This window comes from Oncorhynchus keta, chromosome 3 (assembly GCF_023373465.1).
Source record: "Oncorhynchus keta strain PuntledgeMale-10-30-2019 chromosome 3, Oket_V2, whole genome shotgun sequence".
Taxonomy (NCBI): domain Eukaryota; kingdom Metazoa; phylum Chordata; class Actinopteri; order Salmoniformes; family Salmonidae; genus Oncorhynchus; species Oncorhynchus keta.
Window position 1 is genome coordinate 31,377,706 of NC_068423.1, and position 15,294 is coordinate 31,392,999.

General features: G+C 53.2%; 1 protein-coding gene and 1 long non-coding RNA gene across 4 annotated transcripts in view; both read right to left on the minus strand.

Annotated features, from left to right (window-relative positions):
- slx4ip (SLX4 interacting protein) overlaps positions 1 to 15,294 on the minus strand; it is a 166,004-nt gene that overhangs the window by 64,163 nt on the left and 86,547 nt on the right. The gene's annotated exons all lie outside the window — the stretch shown is intronic.
- On the minus strand, positions 9,545 to 11,046 carry LOC127915833 (uncharacterized). The gene is made up of 2 exons (XR_008092445.1): positions 10,777 to 11,046; positions 9,545 to 10,254 (listed from the first exon to the last, which is right to left on the minus strand). It is a non-coding gene; the product is annotated as an uncharacterized LOC127915833 (long non-coding RNA).

Consider the following 15,294-nt stretch of genomic DNA (forward strand, 5'->3'; position numbering starts at 1 on the left):
ATTCTAGATCTTAGTTAATATGATTCTACTCATATCCATTCTAGTTATTCTATGTCTATGCAGCATGTATGGTTGTGCTAGTGGGCCACACTGGAACATGTGAGTGACTGGGTTGTAATTAGTGGGCGTTGGACGGTGTTGTGCTAGAGGGCGTTGGAGATGTTGTGCTAGTGGGTGTTGTGCTAGTCATATCCATTCTAGTTATTCTATGTGTATTGTATGTTTGTGCTAGTGGGCGTTGGGACGGTGTTGTGCTAGTGGGCGTTGGACGGTGTTGCGCTAGTGGGCGTTGGACGGTGTGTGCTGTGCTAGTGGGTGTTGTGCTAGTGGGCGTTGGACGGTGTTGTGCTAGTGGGCGTTGGACGGTGTTGTGCTAGTGGGCGTTGGACGGTGTTGTGCTAGTGGGCGTTGTGCTAGTGGGTGTTGTGCTAGTGGGCGTTGGACGGTGTTGTGCTAGTGGGCGTTGTGCAGTGGGTGTTGTGCTAGTGGGTGTTGTGCTAGTGGGCGTTGGACGGTGTTGTGCAAGAGGGCGTTGGACGGTGTTGTGCTAGTGGGCGTTGGATGGTGTTGTGCTAGTGGGCGTTGGACGGTGTTGTGCTAGTGGCCGTTGGACGGTGTTGTGCTCCTGGGCGTTGGACGGTGTTGTGCTAGTGGCGTTGGATGGTGTTGTGCTAGTGGGCGTTGGACGGTGTTGTGCTAGTGGGCGTTGGACGGTGTTGTGCTAGTGGGCGTTGGACGGTGTTGTGCTAGTGGGCGTTGGACGGTGTTGTGCTAGTGGGCGTTGGACGGTGTTGTGCTAGTGGGCGTGGACGGTGTTGTGCTAGTGGGCGTTGGACGGTGTTGTGCTAGTGGGCGTTGTGCTAGTGGGCGTTGGACGGTGTTGTGCTAGTGGGCGTTGGACGGTGTTGTGCTAGTGGGCGTTGGACGGTGTTGTGCTAGTGGGCGTTGGACGGTGTTGTGCTAGTGGGCGTTGGACGGTGTTGTGCTAGTGGGTGTTGGACGGTGTTGTGCTCCTGGGCGTTGGACGGTGTTGTGCTAGTGGGTGTTGGACGGTGTTGTGCTAGTGGGCGTTGGACGGTGTTGTGCTCCTGGGCGTTGGACGGTGTTGTGCTAGTGGGTGTTGGATGGTGTTGTGCTCCTGGGCGTTGGACGGTGTTGTGCTAGTGGGTGTTGTGCTAGTGGGCGTTGGACGGTGTTGTGCTAGTGGGCGTTGGATGGTGTTGTGCTAGTGGGCGTTGGACGGTGTTGTGCTCCTGGGCGTTGGATGGTGTTGTGCTAGTGGGCATTGGACGGTGTTGTGCTCCTGGGCGTGGTGTTGTGCTAGTGGGTGTTGGACGGTGTTGTGCTCCTGGGCGTTGGGTGTTGTGCTAGTGGGTGTTGGCTGTTGTGCCGTTGGGTGTTGTGCTAGTGGGCGTTGGACGGTGTTGTGCTAGTGGGCGTTGGACGGTGTTGTGCTAGTGGGTGTTGTGCTAGTGGGCGTTGGACGGTGTTGTGCTAGAGGGCGTTGGACGGTGTTGTGCTAGTGGGCGTTGTGCTAGTGGGTGTTGTGCTAGTGGGCGTTGGACGGTGTTGTGCTAGTGGGCGTTGTGCTAGTGGGTGTTGTGCTGTTGGGGTGTTGTGCTAGTGGGCGTTGGACGGTGTTGTGCTAGAGGGCGTTGGGCGGTGTTGTGCTAGTGGGTGTTGGACGGTGTTGTGCTCCTGGGCGTTGGACGGTGTTGTGCTCCTGGGCGTTGGACGGTGTTGTGCTAGTGGCCGTTGGACAGTGTTGTGCTCCTGGGCGTTGGCGGTGTTGTGCTAGTGGGTGTTGTGCTAGTGGGCGTTGGACGGTGTTGTGCTAGTGGGCGTTGGACGGTGTTGTGCTCCTGTGGCGTTGGACGGTGTTGTGCTAGTGGGTGTTGTGCTAGTGGGCGTTGGACGGTGTTGTGCTAGTGGGCGTTGGACGTTGTTGTGCTAGTGGGCGTTGGACGGTGTTGTGCTCCTGGGCGTTGGACGGTGTTGTGCTAGTGGGACGGTGTTGTGCTCCTGGGCGTTGGACGGTGTTGTGCTAGTGGGTGTTGTGCTCCTGGGCGTTGGACGGTGTTGTGCTAGTGGGCATTGGACGGTGTTGTGCTAGTGGGCATTGGACGGTGTTGTGCTAGTGGGCATTGGACGGTGTTGTGCTCCTGGGCGTTGGACGGTGTTGTGCTAGTGGGCGTTGGACGTTGTTGTGCTAGTGGGCGTTGGACGGTGTTGTGCTAGTGGGCGTTGGACGGTGTTGTGCTAGTGGGCATTGGCGGTGTTGTGCTCCTGGGCGTTGGACGGTGTGTGCTAGTGGGCGTTGTGCTAGTGGGCGTTGGACGGTGTTGTGCTCCTGGGCGTTGGACGGTGTTGTGCTAGTGGGCGTTGGGCGTTGTTGTGCTAGTGGGCGTTGGACGGTGTTGTGCTAGTGGGTGTTGTGCTAGTGGGCGTTGGACGGTGTTGTGCTAGTGGGTGTTGGACGGTGTTGTGTGCTAGTGGGCGTTGGCCGGTGTTGTGCTAGTGGGCGTTGGACGGTGTTGTGCTAGTGGGTGTTGTGCTAGTGGGCGTTGGACGGTGCTGTGCTAGTGGGTGGTGTGCTAGTGGGTGTTGTGCTAGTGGGCGTTGGACGGTGTTGTGCTAGTGGGCGTTGGACGGTGTTGTGCTAGTGGGCGTTGGACGGTGTTGTGCTAGTGGGTGTTGTGCTAGTGGGCGTTGGACGGTGTTGTGCTAGTGGGCGTTGGACGGTGTTGTGCTAGTGGGTGTTGTGCTAGTGGGCGTTGGACGGTGTTGTTCTTGTGGGTTGTTGGACGGTGTTGTGCTCGGGTGGGCGTTGGACGGTGTTGTGCTAGTGGGTGGTGTTGGGGTGTTGTGCTAGTGGGCGCTGGACGGTGTTGTGCTAGTGGGCGCTGGACGGTGTTGTGCTAGTGGGCGTTGGGTGCTGTGCGGTGTTGTGCTCCTGGGCGCTGGACGGTGTTGTGCTAGTGGGCGTTGGACGGTGTTGTGCTAGTGGGCGCTGGACGGTGTTGTGCTAGTGGGCGTTGGACGGTGTTGTGCTAGTGGGCGTTGGACGGTGTTGTGCTAGTGGGCGTTGGACGGTGTTGTGCTAGTGGGTGTTGTGCTAGTGGGCGTTGGACGGTGTTGTGCTAGTGGGTGTTGTGCTAGTGGGCGTTGGACGGTGTTGTGCTAGTGGGCGTTGGACGGTGTTGTGCTCGTGGGTGTTGGACGGTGTTGTGCTAGTGGGTGTTGGACGGTGTTGTGCTAGTGGGTGTTGTGCTAGTGGGCGTTGGACGGTGTTGTGCTAGTGGGCGTTGGACGGTGTTGTGCTAGTGGGCGTTGGACGGTGTTGTGCTAGTGGGCGTTGGACGGTGTTGTGCTAGTGGGCGTTGGACGGTGTTGTGCTAGTGGGCGTTGGACGGTGTTGTGCTAGTGGGTGTTGTGCTAGTGGGTGTTGTGCTAGTGGGCGTTGGACGGTGTTGTGCTAGTGGGCGTTGGACGGTGTTGTGCTAGTGGGCGTTGGACGGTGTTGTGCTAGTGGGTGTTGTGCTAGTGGGCGTTGGACGGTGTTGTGCTAGTGGGTGTTGGACGGTGTTGTGCTAGTGGGTGTTGTGTTAGTGGGTGTTGTGCTAGTGGGCGTTGGACGGTGTTGTGCTAGTGGGCGTTGGACGGTGTTGTGCTAGTGGGTGTTGTGCTAGTGGGCGTTGGACGGTGTTGTGCTAGTGGGCGTTGGACGGTTGTGCTAGTGGGCGTAGGTGCGGCGTTGTGCTAGTGGGCGTTGGACGGTGTTGTGCTAGTGGGCGTTGGACGGTGTTGTGCTAGTGGGCGTTGGACGGTGTTGTGCTAGTGGGTGTTGTGCTAGTGGGTGTTGTGCTAGTGGGCGTTGGACGGTGTTGTGCTAGTGGGCGTTGGACGGTGTTGTGCTAGTGGGCGTTGGACGGTGTTGTGCTAGTGGGTGTTGTGCTAGTGGGCGTTGGACGGTGTTGTGCTAGTGGGTGTTGGACGGTGTTGTGCTAGTGGGTGTTGTGCTAGTGGGCGTTGTGCTAGTGGGCGTTGGACGGTGTTGTGCTAGTGGGTGTTGGACGGTGTTGTGCTAGTGGGTGTTGTGCTAGTGGGTGTTGTGCTAGTGGGCGTTGGACGGTGTTGTGCTAGTGGGTGTTGTGCTAGTGGGCGTTGGACGGTGTTGTGCTAGTGGGCGTTGGGCGGTGTTGTGCTAGTGGGCGTTGGACGGTGTTGTGCTAGTGGGCGTTGGACGGTGTTGTGCTAGTGGGCGTTGGACGGTGTTGTGCTAGTGGGTGTTGGACGGTGTTGTGCTAGTGGGTGTTGTGCTAGTGGGCGTTGGACGGTGTTGTGCTAGTGGGCGTTGGACGGTGTTGTGCTAGTGGGCGTTGGACGGTGTTGTGCTAGTGGGTGTTGTGCTAGTGGGCGTTGGACGGTGTTGTGCTAGTGGGCGTTGGACGGTGTTGTGCTAGTGGGTGGTGTGCTAGTGGGTGTTGTGCTAGTGGGCGTTGGACGGTGTTGTGCTCCTGGGCGTTGGGGTGTTGTGCTAGTGGGCATTGGACGGTGTTGTGCTAGTGGGTATTGGACGGTGTTGTGCTAGTGGGCGTTGGACGGTGTTGTGCTAGTGGGTGTTGTGCTAGTGGGTGTTGTGCTAGTGGGCGTTGGACGGTGTTGTGCTAGTGGGTGGTGTGCTAGTGGGTGGTGTGCTAGTGGGTGGTGTGCTAGTGGGTGGTGTGCTAGTGGGTGGTGTGCTAGTGGGTGGTGTGCTAATGGCCGTTGGACAGTGTTGTGCTAGTGGGTGTTGTGCTAATGGCCGTTGGACGGTGGTGTGCTAGTGGGTGGTGTGCTAGTGGGTGGTGTGCTAGTGGGTGATGTGCTAGTGGGTGTTGGACGGTATGAGAAAAGGTTTTTCCACAAAAAAAATTCAGAGGCATAACCACATTAAATGTATAGTCTGGACAATGCTTATGTCAGTAAATTAGGGGGGACCTTGAACCCAGTATTCCGACTAACAGTAGGCAATACAATAGTTATGTTAGTCCGACTAACTCAGCAGAACCTGAAGTACCTGACAATGAACCGTTGGCCACTCCCACGACAACTGCCACTCCCACGACAACCGCCACTCCCACGACAACCGCCACTCCCACGACAACCGCCACTCCCACGACAACCGCCACTCCCACGACAACTGCCACTCCCACGACAACCGCCACTCCCACGACAACCGCCACTCCCACGACAACTGTGGAACCTGACGTACCTGACAGTGACAGTCGATGATCTTACCGGATGTCTTCTCGGCCCGTGACACATCTTCATGAAACGCTAAGAGCTGTCTGTGTATCTTTACAACCCTGTAAAGACGACGGCGGCTGGGTGTCTGTACGGCACCTTGTGACATCGGTCGATGTAAGGAGGGCCTTATAAATACATTTGATTGACTGAACCCACTGTGATTAGTAGCCTGGTGTATTTATGATGTGTAGAGCTGCCTGGGTACCGGAGTTATACCCTGTTCTACACTGTCCCTTTAAATAGAAAGATCAAGGTGACTGTGAGTGCGTGCCATCAAACTATACTGCTAGCTCCATGTTTCTACCTGTAAATCACAATGCTTCCCAAACTGCACCCTATTCCCTACGCAGTGCACTACTTTTAACCCAGGCACATAGGGAATCCCATACAGCTCTGGTGAAAAGTAGTTACACTCTATAGGGAAGAGGATGCCAATTTGGAAGCAGACCTTGTTGTGTTCATACCATCTACATAGATGAAACCGGTCCCGCGGGATCAATGGCACCACATTCTATATATGCTGCACTACTTTCTATGGGCCCTGGTCAAAAGTAGTGCACTACTTTCTATGGGCCCTGGTCAAACGTAGTGCACTACTTTCTATGGGTCCTGGTCAAACGTAGTGCACTACTTTCTATGGGTCCTGGTCAAACGTAGTGCACTACTTTCTATGGGTCCTGGTCAAACGTAGTGCACTACTTTCTATGGGTCCTGGTCAAACGTAGTGCACTACTTTCTATGGGTCCTGGTCAAACGTAGTGCACTACTTTCTATGGGCCCTGGTCAAACGTAGTGCACTACTTTCTATGGGTCCTGGTCAAACGTAGTGCACTACTTTCTATGGGTCCTGGTCAAACGTAGTGCACTACTTTCTATGGGTCCTGGTCAAACGTAGTGCACTACTTTCTATGGGTCCTGGTCAAACGTAGTGCACTACTTTCTATGGGTCCTGGTCAAACGTAGTGCACTACTTTCTATGGGCCCTGGTCAAACGTAGTGCACTACTTTCTATGGGCCCTGGTCAAACGTAGTGCACTACTTTCTATGGGCCCTGGTCAAACGTAGTGCACTACTTTCTATGGGTCCTGGTCAAACGTAGTGCACTACTTTCTATGGGTCCTGGTCAAACGTAGTGCACTACTTTCTATGGGTCCTGGTCAAACGTAGTGCACTACTTTCTATGGGCCCTGGTCAAACGTAGTGCACTACTTTCTATGGGCCCTGGTCAAACGTAGTGCACTACTTTCTATGGGTTCTGGCAAACGTAGTGCACTACTTTCTATGGGTCCCGGTCAAACGTAGTGCACTACTTTCTATGGGCCCTGGTCAAACGTAGTGCACTACTTTCTATGGGCCCTGGTCAAACGTAGTGCACTACTTTCTATGGGTTCTGGTCAAACGTAGTGCACTACTTTCTATGGGCCCTGGTCAAAAGTAGTGCACTACTTTCTATGGGTCAAACGTAGTGCACTACTTTCTATGGGTCAAACGTAGTGCACTACTTTCTATGGGTCAAACGTAGTGCACTACTTTCTATGGGTCAAACGTAGTGCACTACTTTCTATGGGCCCTGGTCAAAAGTAGTGCACTACTTTCTATGGGCCCTGGTCAAACGTAGTGCACTACTTTCTATGGGCCCTGGTCAAAAGTAGTGCACTACTTTCTATGGGCCCTGGTCAAAAGTAGTCCGCTATTTAGGGAATAGGGTGCCATTTGGAACGAACACATGGAGATTCAACCTTTGTCTCACTAACAGGGTTTAATGATAATAGACGAGAGAGGCAGCCAATAAAACACGTGTTGATCCTGTTCAGACCTCTGTTAACACACCCACACAAACTGCAAAACAAGCCCTTCAACATAACATGCTGACCTCAAACCTTCACTTACAAGCCTGGAAGGGCTTTGTGTGAGTGAGTGAGTGAGTGAGTGAGTGAGTGAGTGAGTGAGTGAGTGAGTAGAGTGAGTAGAGTGTGTAGAGAGTGAGTGAGTGAGTGAGTGAGTGAGTGAGTGAGTGAGTGAGTGAGTGTGTAGAGAGTGAGTGAGTGAGTGAGTGAGTGAGTGAGTGAGTGGTGAGTGAGTGAGTGAGTGAGTGAGTGTGTGAGTGAGTGAGTGAGTGAGTGAGTGAGTGAGTGAGTGTGTGAGTGAGTGTGTAGAGAGTGAGTGAGTGTGAGTGAGTGAGTGAGTGAGTGGTGAGTGAGTGAGTGAGTGAGTGAGTGTGTAGAGAGTGAGTGAGTGAGTGAGTGAGTGAGTGAGTGAGTGAGTGAGTGAGTGAGTGAGTGAGTGAATGAGTGAGTGTGTAGAGAGTGAGTGTGTAGAGAGTGAGTGAGTGTGTAGTGAGTGAGTGAGTGTATAGAGAGTGAGTGAGTGTGTAGAGAGTGAGTGAGTGTGTAGAGAGTGAGTGAGTGAGTGAGTGAGTGAGTGAGTGAGTGAGTGAGTGAATGAGTGAGTGAGTAGAGTGTGTAGAGTGTGTGAGTGTGTGAGTGAGTGAGTGAGTGAGTGAGTGAGTGAGTGAGTGAGTGAGTGAGTGAGTGAGTGTAGAGTGTGAGTGTGAGTGTGTAGAGAGTGAGTGTGTAGAGAGTGAGTGAGTGTGAGTGAGTGAATGTGTAGAGAGTGAGTGAGTGTGTAGAGAGTGAGTGAGTGTGTAGAGAGTGAGTGAGTGTGTAGAGTGAGTGAGTGAGTGAGTGAGTGAGTGAGTGAGTGAGTGAGTGAGTGTGTAGAGAGTGAGTGAGTGTGTAGAGAGTGAGTGAGTGTGTAGAGAGTGAGTGAGTGAGTGAGTGAGTGAGTGAGTGAGTGAGTGAGTGAGTGAGTGAGTGAGTGAGTGAGTGAGTGAGTGAGTGAGTGTGTATAAGTATAGAGTTACATTGCAGATTGAGTTGTACTGTGCTTTCTTCAGGACTATGTCCTAGCCACAATCCTTCCCCAAAACACCAGTGAGATTTGGCCCAATGCTGCAGCCATGACACCTGTTCTGAGGAAAAACAACCATCTCAGGAGAGAGGAGACCACAGAAGCGTCCCAATTGGCACCCTAATTCCCTCTATAGTGCACTAAATTTGACCAGAGCCCTATGGGCAGTGGGCACTACATAGGGAATAGGGTGTCAGAACAGAAGAGAGAGAAAAACACCATCCCTTCTATCCAACAGTCAAACTAAAAGACTGGAAAGAAAAACACAGTGATCCTCTAAAGTGATTCGCTAATTCCTAAAACAAGGAGGTGGTTTGGGGTCAGACTGAAGAGTTAGCCTGGGTTCAGGAGTGAACGAGCGCCCTCTTCCTGACCCTATTGTGGTGAGTCATGAGCGGTATCCGTGCTCAGGGTTAGAGTACGGCTACTTCCCCGATTTCATGGGAAGGACGGTGGTGTGGTGTGGCAGCCCCAGGCTGGGGCTGAAAGACAGTAGCTGACAGAAAAGAGCGATAGCAAGATAGAGAACGAAAAGAGACCCAGAGAGAGAGAGAGACCCAGAGAGAGAGAGAGACAGAGAGAGACCCAGAGAAAGACCCAGACAGAGACAGAGAGAGATGGGATAGGGGGAAAGTAACACTTAACAGTCAGGCCTCACCCTGTCATCCATATAGTACCAGGCCTCACCCTGTCATCCATATAGTACCAGGCCAGTAACTGTGTTCTAGTCAGGCCTAACCCTGTCATCCATATAGTACCAGGCCTCACCCTGTCATCCATATAGTACCAGGCCAGTAACTGTGTTCTAGTCAGGCCTAACCCTGTCATCCATATAGTACCAGGCCTCACCCTGTCATCCATATAGTACCAGGCCTCACCCTGTCATCCATATAGTACCAGACCTCACCCTGTCATCCATATAGTACCAGGCCTCACCCTGTCATCCATATAGTACCAGGCCTCACCCTGTCATCCATATAGTACCAGGCCTCGCCCTGTCATCCATATAGTACCAGGCCTCGCCCTGTCATCCATATAGTACCAGGCCTCACCCTGTCATCCATATAGTACCAGGCCTCACCCTGTCATCCATATAGTACCAGGCCTCACCCTGTCATCCATATAGTACCAGGCCTCACCCTGTCATCCATATAGTACCAGGCCTCACCCTGTCATCCATATAGTACCAGGCCTCACCCTGTCACCCATATAGTACCAGGCCTCACCCTGTCACCCATATAGTACCAGGCCTCACCCTGTCACTCATATAGTACCAGGCCTCACCCTGTCATCCATATAGTACCAGTAGAAATGGGAGTAGGCATAGATATATAACACTATTAAATACAATAAAATAAAACTTTATTAGTCACATGCTCTGAATACAACAGACCTTAGTGAAATGCTTACTTACAAGCCCTTAACCAACAAACAATGCAGTTCAAGAAATATAGTTAAGAAAATATTTGCAAAATAAACTAGAGTAAAACATTTATTTTTAAGTAACACAATAAAATTACAATAAAGAGACTCTATACAGGGGGTACTGGTACCGAGTCAATGTGCGGTGGGTACAGGTTAGTCGAGGTCATTTGTAAAGTGACTATGCAACGATAATAAACAGCGAGTATCAGCGGTATAAAAACTAAGGGGGGGGGTCAATGTAGATAGTCCGGGTGGCCATTTGAACAATTGTTCAGCAGTCTTGTGGCTCGGGGGTAGAAGCTGTTAAGGAGCCTTTTGGTCCTGGACTTGGAGCTCCGGTACCGCTTGCCGTGCGGTAGCAGAGAGAACAGTCTATGCCTAGGGTGGCTGGAATCTTTGACCATTTTTAGGGCCTTCCTCTGACACCGCCTGGTGTAGAGGTCCTGGATGGCAGGCAGATTAGCCCCAGTGATGTACTGGGCCGTACCCACTACCCTCTGTAGTGCCTAGCGGTCGGAGGCCGAGCAGTTGCCGTACCAGGCAGTGATGCAACCGGTCAGAATGCTCTCGACGGTGCAGCTGTAGAACGTTTTGAGGATCTCAGGACCCATGCCAAATCTTTTCAGTCTCCTAAGAGGGAAAAATGTCTTAATAATAATAATATATGCCATTTAGCAGACGCTTTTATCCAAAGCGACTTACAGTCATGTGTGCATACATTCTACGTATAGGTGGTCCCGGGGATTGAACCCACTACCCTGGCGTTACAAGCGCCATGCTCTACCAACTGAGCTACAGAAGGACCACGACTGTCTTGGTGTATTTGGACAATGATCGTGTGTTGTTGACGTGAACAACCAAGGAACTTGAAGCTCTCAACCTGCTCCACCTACAGCTCCGTCGGTGTTAATGGGGGCTTGTTCAGCCTTTTCCCGTAGTCCACGATCATCTCCTTTGACTGCGTCACGTTGAGGGAGAGGATGTTGTCCTGGCATCTCTGACCTCCTCCCTATTGGCTGTCTCGTCTGTTGTCTGTGATCAGGCCCTACCACTGTTGTGGAGTCGTGCCTGGCCACGCAGTCGTGGGTGAACAAGAAGTACAGGAGGGGCCCCAGTGTTGAGGATCAGTGTGGCAGATGTGTTGCTACCTACCCTCATCACCTGGGGGCGGCCCGTCAGGAAGTCCAGGATCCAGTTGCAGAGGGAGGTGTTTAGTCCCAGAGTCCTTAGCTTAATGATGAGCTTTGAGGGAACAAAATGGTGTTGAACGCTGAGCTGTAGTCAAGGAACAGCATTCGCACACGTACACTACCAGTCAAACTGTTGGACACACCTACTCATTCAAGGGGTTTCCTTTATTTACATTATTTTCTACATTATAGAATAATAGTGAAGACATAAAAACTCACCCAGCAGTCTACCCTGCCCCTCAGTCCACCCAGCCCCTCAGTCCACCCTGCCCCTCAGTCCACCCTGCCCCTCAGTCCACCCAGCAGTCCACCCTGCCCCTCAGTCCACCCTGCCCCTCAGTCCACCCAGCAGTCCACCCAGCAGTCCACCCTGCCCCTCAGTCCACCCAGCAGTCCACCCTGCCCCTCAGTCCACCCAGCAGTCCACCCTGCCCCTCAGTCCACCCAGCAGTCTACCCTGCCCCTCAGTCCACCCAGCAGTCCACCCTGCCCCTCAGTCCACCCAGCAGTCCACCCTGCCCCTCAGTCCACCCAGCAGTCCACCCAGCAGTCCACCCTGCCCCTCAGTCCACCCTGCAGTCCACCCTGCCCCTCAGTCCACCCAGCAGTCTACCCTGCCCCTCAGTCCACCCAGCAGTCCACCCTGCCCCTCAGTCCACCCAGCAGTCCACCCAGCAGTCCACCCTGCCCCTCAGTCCACCCAGCAGTCCACACTGCCCCTCAGCTGTCCACCCAGGGAGGCGATGCCCGACTATCTTTCCCGACAACCATGATGGGACTCCAGATGGGACTCCATCCAGATGCCGTGGCTTCCTACTCCAGGGCTCCCTCTATTTCACCCATCAGATGATAGATACGTCCACTGAGAGGTCCAAGGTTGCCACAGTCAAGTCCCTACAGACCGGGCGGGCATTGGAGTGGGCTACAACTGTCTGGGAGGGAGAAGAGGAAGATCTGGGTTCCTATTATGTTCCTATTGCGGCCTGGAGGGGGACCAGCGTCGGGTGCTTGGCGTCACCTCCTCCCCGCTCTCCTCCCCTTGTCTGATCCCTGAGGAGAAGAAGAGCTGTGCTCCTATGAGAAGTTCATGTTCATGGAGGTCTTCAACCATCAGGGGGAAGTGAGTGACTGTTCCAACTCTGGCAGGGTGCCAGACCGCTTGCTAGACATCAAAACACTAAGAGGGGCGCTAGTGTTAGGAGGTGGAGAGCTCAGCAGAACATCTCGTTCTCCCCTAATCTACCCTTACACCCTCTCTCTTTACACATTCCTCGTAGGGAGGGAGAGATGGTGGTTCGTAAACACATTCTGGAACAGTAAAGCTATCCAGGCAGGCAGTAACACTTGTGTGGTTTATTCCACAAACAGTGGTGGCTCGTCAGTCTGTGGTTCGGTCTGGTCAGTGGCTTCCAGCCCGAGTCGTGTCCCAATGGCACCCTATTCCCTACGCAGTACACTACTATTTATCAAGGCTCTATGGCAGCCTATTCCCTACGCAGTGCACTACTATTTATCAAGGCTCTATGGCAGCCTATTCCCTACGTAGTGCACTACTATTTATCAGGGCTCTATGGCAGCCTACCCCTACGTAGTGCACTACTATTTATCAGGGCTCTATGGCAGCCTATTCCCTACGTAGTGCACTACTATTTATCAGGGCTCTATGGCAGCCTATTCCCTACGTAGTGCACTACTATTTATCAAGGCTCTATGGCAGCCTATTCCCTACGTAGTGCACTACTATTTATCAAGGCTCTATGGCAGCCTATTCCCTACGTAGTGCACTACTATTTATCAGGGCTCTGTGGCACCCTATTCCCTACGTAGTGCACTACTATTTATCAAGGCTCTATGGCAGCCTATTCCCTACGTAGTGCACTACTATTTATCAAGGCTCTATGGCAGCCTATTCCCTACGTAGTGCACTACTATTTATCAGGGCTCTGTGGCACCCTATTCCCTACGTAGTGCACTACTTTTGACCAGGACCAATAGGGAACATGGTGCCATTTGAGATGAACCCTGGGGCTGCCAAGACGAGTCCCAGTCCCTGGTTCACTGTGCAGTCCCATAGCCTGACGACTCACAAGAAATGAGTCCGTTTCTCTCAAGGGCTTAATCGGCAGGGGAAACATACGTTTACATTGCCAAAGCAAGTAGACAACAAACTCTCTCTCTCTCTCTCCCTCTCTGTGGGTGTGTCTCTCCCTCTCTGTGGGTGTGTCTCTCCCTCTCTGTGGGTGTGTCTCTCCCTCTCTGTGGGTGTGTCTCTCCCTCTCTGTGGGTGTGTCTCTCCCTCTCTCTGTGTGTGTCTCTCCCTCTCTCTGTGTGTGTCTCTCCCTCTCTCTGTGTGTGTCTCTCCCTCTCTCTGTGTGTGTCTCTCCCTCTCTCTGTGTGTGTCTCTCCCTCTCTCTGTGTGCGTCTCCCTCTCTGTGTGCGTCTCTCCCTCTCTGTGTGTGTGTCTCCCTCTCTGTGTGTGTCTCCCTCTCTCTGTGTGTGTCTCCCTCTCTGTGTGCGTCTCTCCCTCTCTGTGTGCGTCTCTCCCTCTCTGTGTGCGTCTCTCCCTCTCTGTGTGCGTCTCTCCCTCTCTGTGTGCGTCTCTCCCTCTCTGTGTGCGTCTCTCCCTCTCTGTGTGCGTCTCTCCCTCTCTGTGTGCGTCTCTCCCTCTCTGTGTGCGTCTCTCCCTCTCTGTGTGCTTGTCTCCCTCTCTGTGTGTGTGTCTCCCTCTCTGTGTGTGTGTCTCCCTCTCTGTGTGTGTGTGTCTCCCTCTCTGTGTGTGTGTGTCTCCCTCTCTGTGTGTGTGTGTCTCCTTCTCTGTGTGCTTCTCTCCCTTTCTCTGTGTGTGTCTCCCTCTGTGTGTGTCTCCCTCTGTGTGTGTCTCCCTCTCTCTGTGTGTGTCTCCCTCTCTCTGTGTGTGTCTCCCTCTCTGTGTGTGTCTCCCTCTCTCTGTGTGTGTCTCCCTCTCTCTGTGTGTGTCTCCCTCTCTGTGTGTGTCTCCCTCTCTGTGTGTGTCTCCCTCTCTGTGTGTGTCTCCCTCTCTGTGTGTGTGTCTCCCTCTGTGTGTGTGTCTCCCTCTCTGTGTGTGTGTCTCCCTCTCTGTGTGTGTGTCTCCCTCTCTGTGTGTCTCTCCCTCTCTGTGTGTCTCTCCCTCTCTGTGTGTCTCTCCCTCTCTGTGTGTCTCTCCCTCTCTGTGTGTCTCTCCCTCTCTGTGTGTCTCTCCCTCTCTGTGTGTGTGTGTCTCCTCTCTGTGTGTGTGTGTCTCCCTCTCTGTGTGTGTGTCTCCCTCTCTGTGTGTGTGTCTCCCTCTCTGTGTGTGTGTCTCCCTCTCTGTGTGTGTCTCTCCCTCTCTGTGTGTGTCTCTCCCTCTCTGTGTGTGTCTCTCCCTCTCTGTGTGTGTCTCTCCCTCTCTGTGTGTGTCTCTCCCTCTCTGTGTGTGTGTCTCTCCTCTCTGTGTGTGTGTCTCTCCCTCTCTGTGTGTGTGTCTCTCCCTCTCTGTGTGTGTGTCTCTCCCTCTCTGTGTGTGTGTCTCCCTCTCTCTGTGTGCGTGTCTCCCTCTCTGTGTGTGTGTCTCCCTCTCTGTGTGCGCGTCTCCCTCTCTGTGTGCGCGTCTCCCTCTCTGTGTGCGCGTCTCCCTCTCTGTGTGCGTCTCCCTCTCTGTGTGCGTCTCCCTCTGTGTGTGCGTCTCCCTCTCTGTGTGCGTCTCCCCTCTCTGTGTGCGTCTCCCTCTCTGTGTGCGTCTCCTCTCTGTGTGCGTCTCCCTCTCTGTGTGCGTCTCCCTCTCTGTGTGCGTCTCCCTCTCTGTGTGCGTCTCCCTCTCTGTGTGCGTCTCCCTCTCTGTGTGCGTCTCCCTCTCTGTGTGCGTCTCCCTCTCTGTGTGAGTCTCCCTCTCTGTGTGAGTCTCCCTCTCTGTGTGAGTCTCCCTCTCTGTGTGCGTCTCCCTCTCTGTGTGCGTCTCCCTCTCTGTGTGAGTCTCCCTCTCTGTGTGCGTCTCCCTCTCTGTGTGCGTCTCCCTCTCTGTGTGAGTCTCCCTCTCTGTGTGTGTGTCTCTTGCCCGTCCTCTCTTTCTCCCCGTTTCGGTTGCCAGGCTATGATCACTAATTCTGTATTTAGTTGAAGGTTTTCCTTTGTTTTGGGGTCTTTTACACGGGTTATTCAGCTGAAGTGAAGTCTCTTTCCAGCATTCTTTCTCTGACCTCAACCAATAGTTGATTCATTCTTATTCGTCAATTCCATCTGTGTATGTTTTCCCACTGGGCGACAAATCATTTGGGTTAACGTGAATATTGTGTTTTTGGATCGGGTTGTAAAGGGGTCACTTTCTGGGCAGAGACGGTTGTCCCATAAACGCTCTGTGTTGGTATGACCCTTCGTTTAATTGGTCTAATAGAAGAGGAAGTCTTCCTAAATCTGCCCTGCATGCGTGGTTGGTGGGGAATGTGTGTGGACATGTAGGATGTTTTCAAGGTGCAGTTGTTTTCCT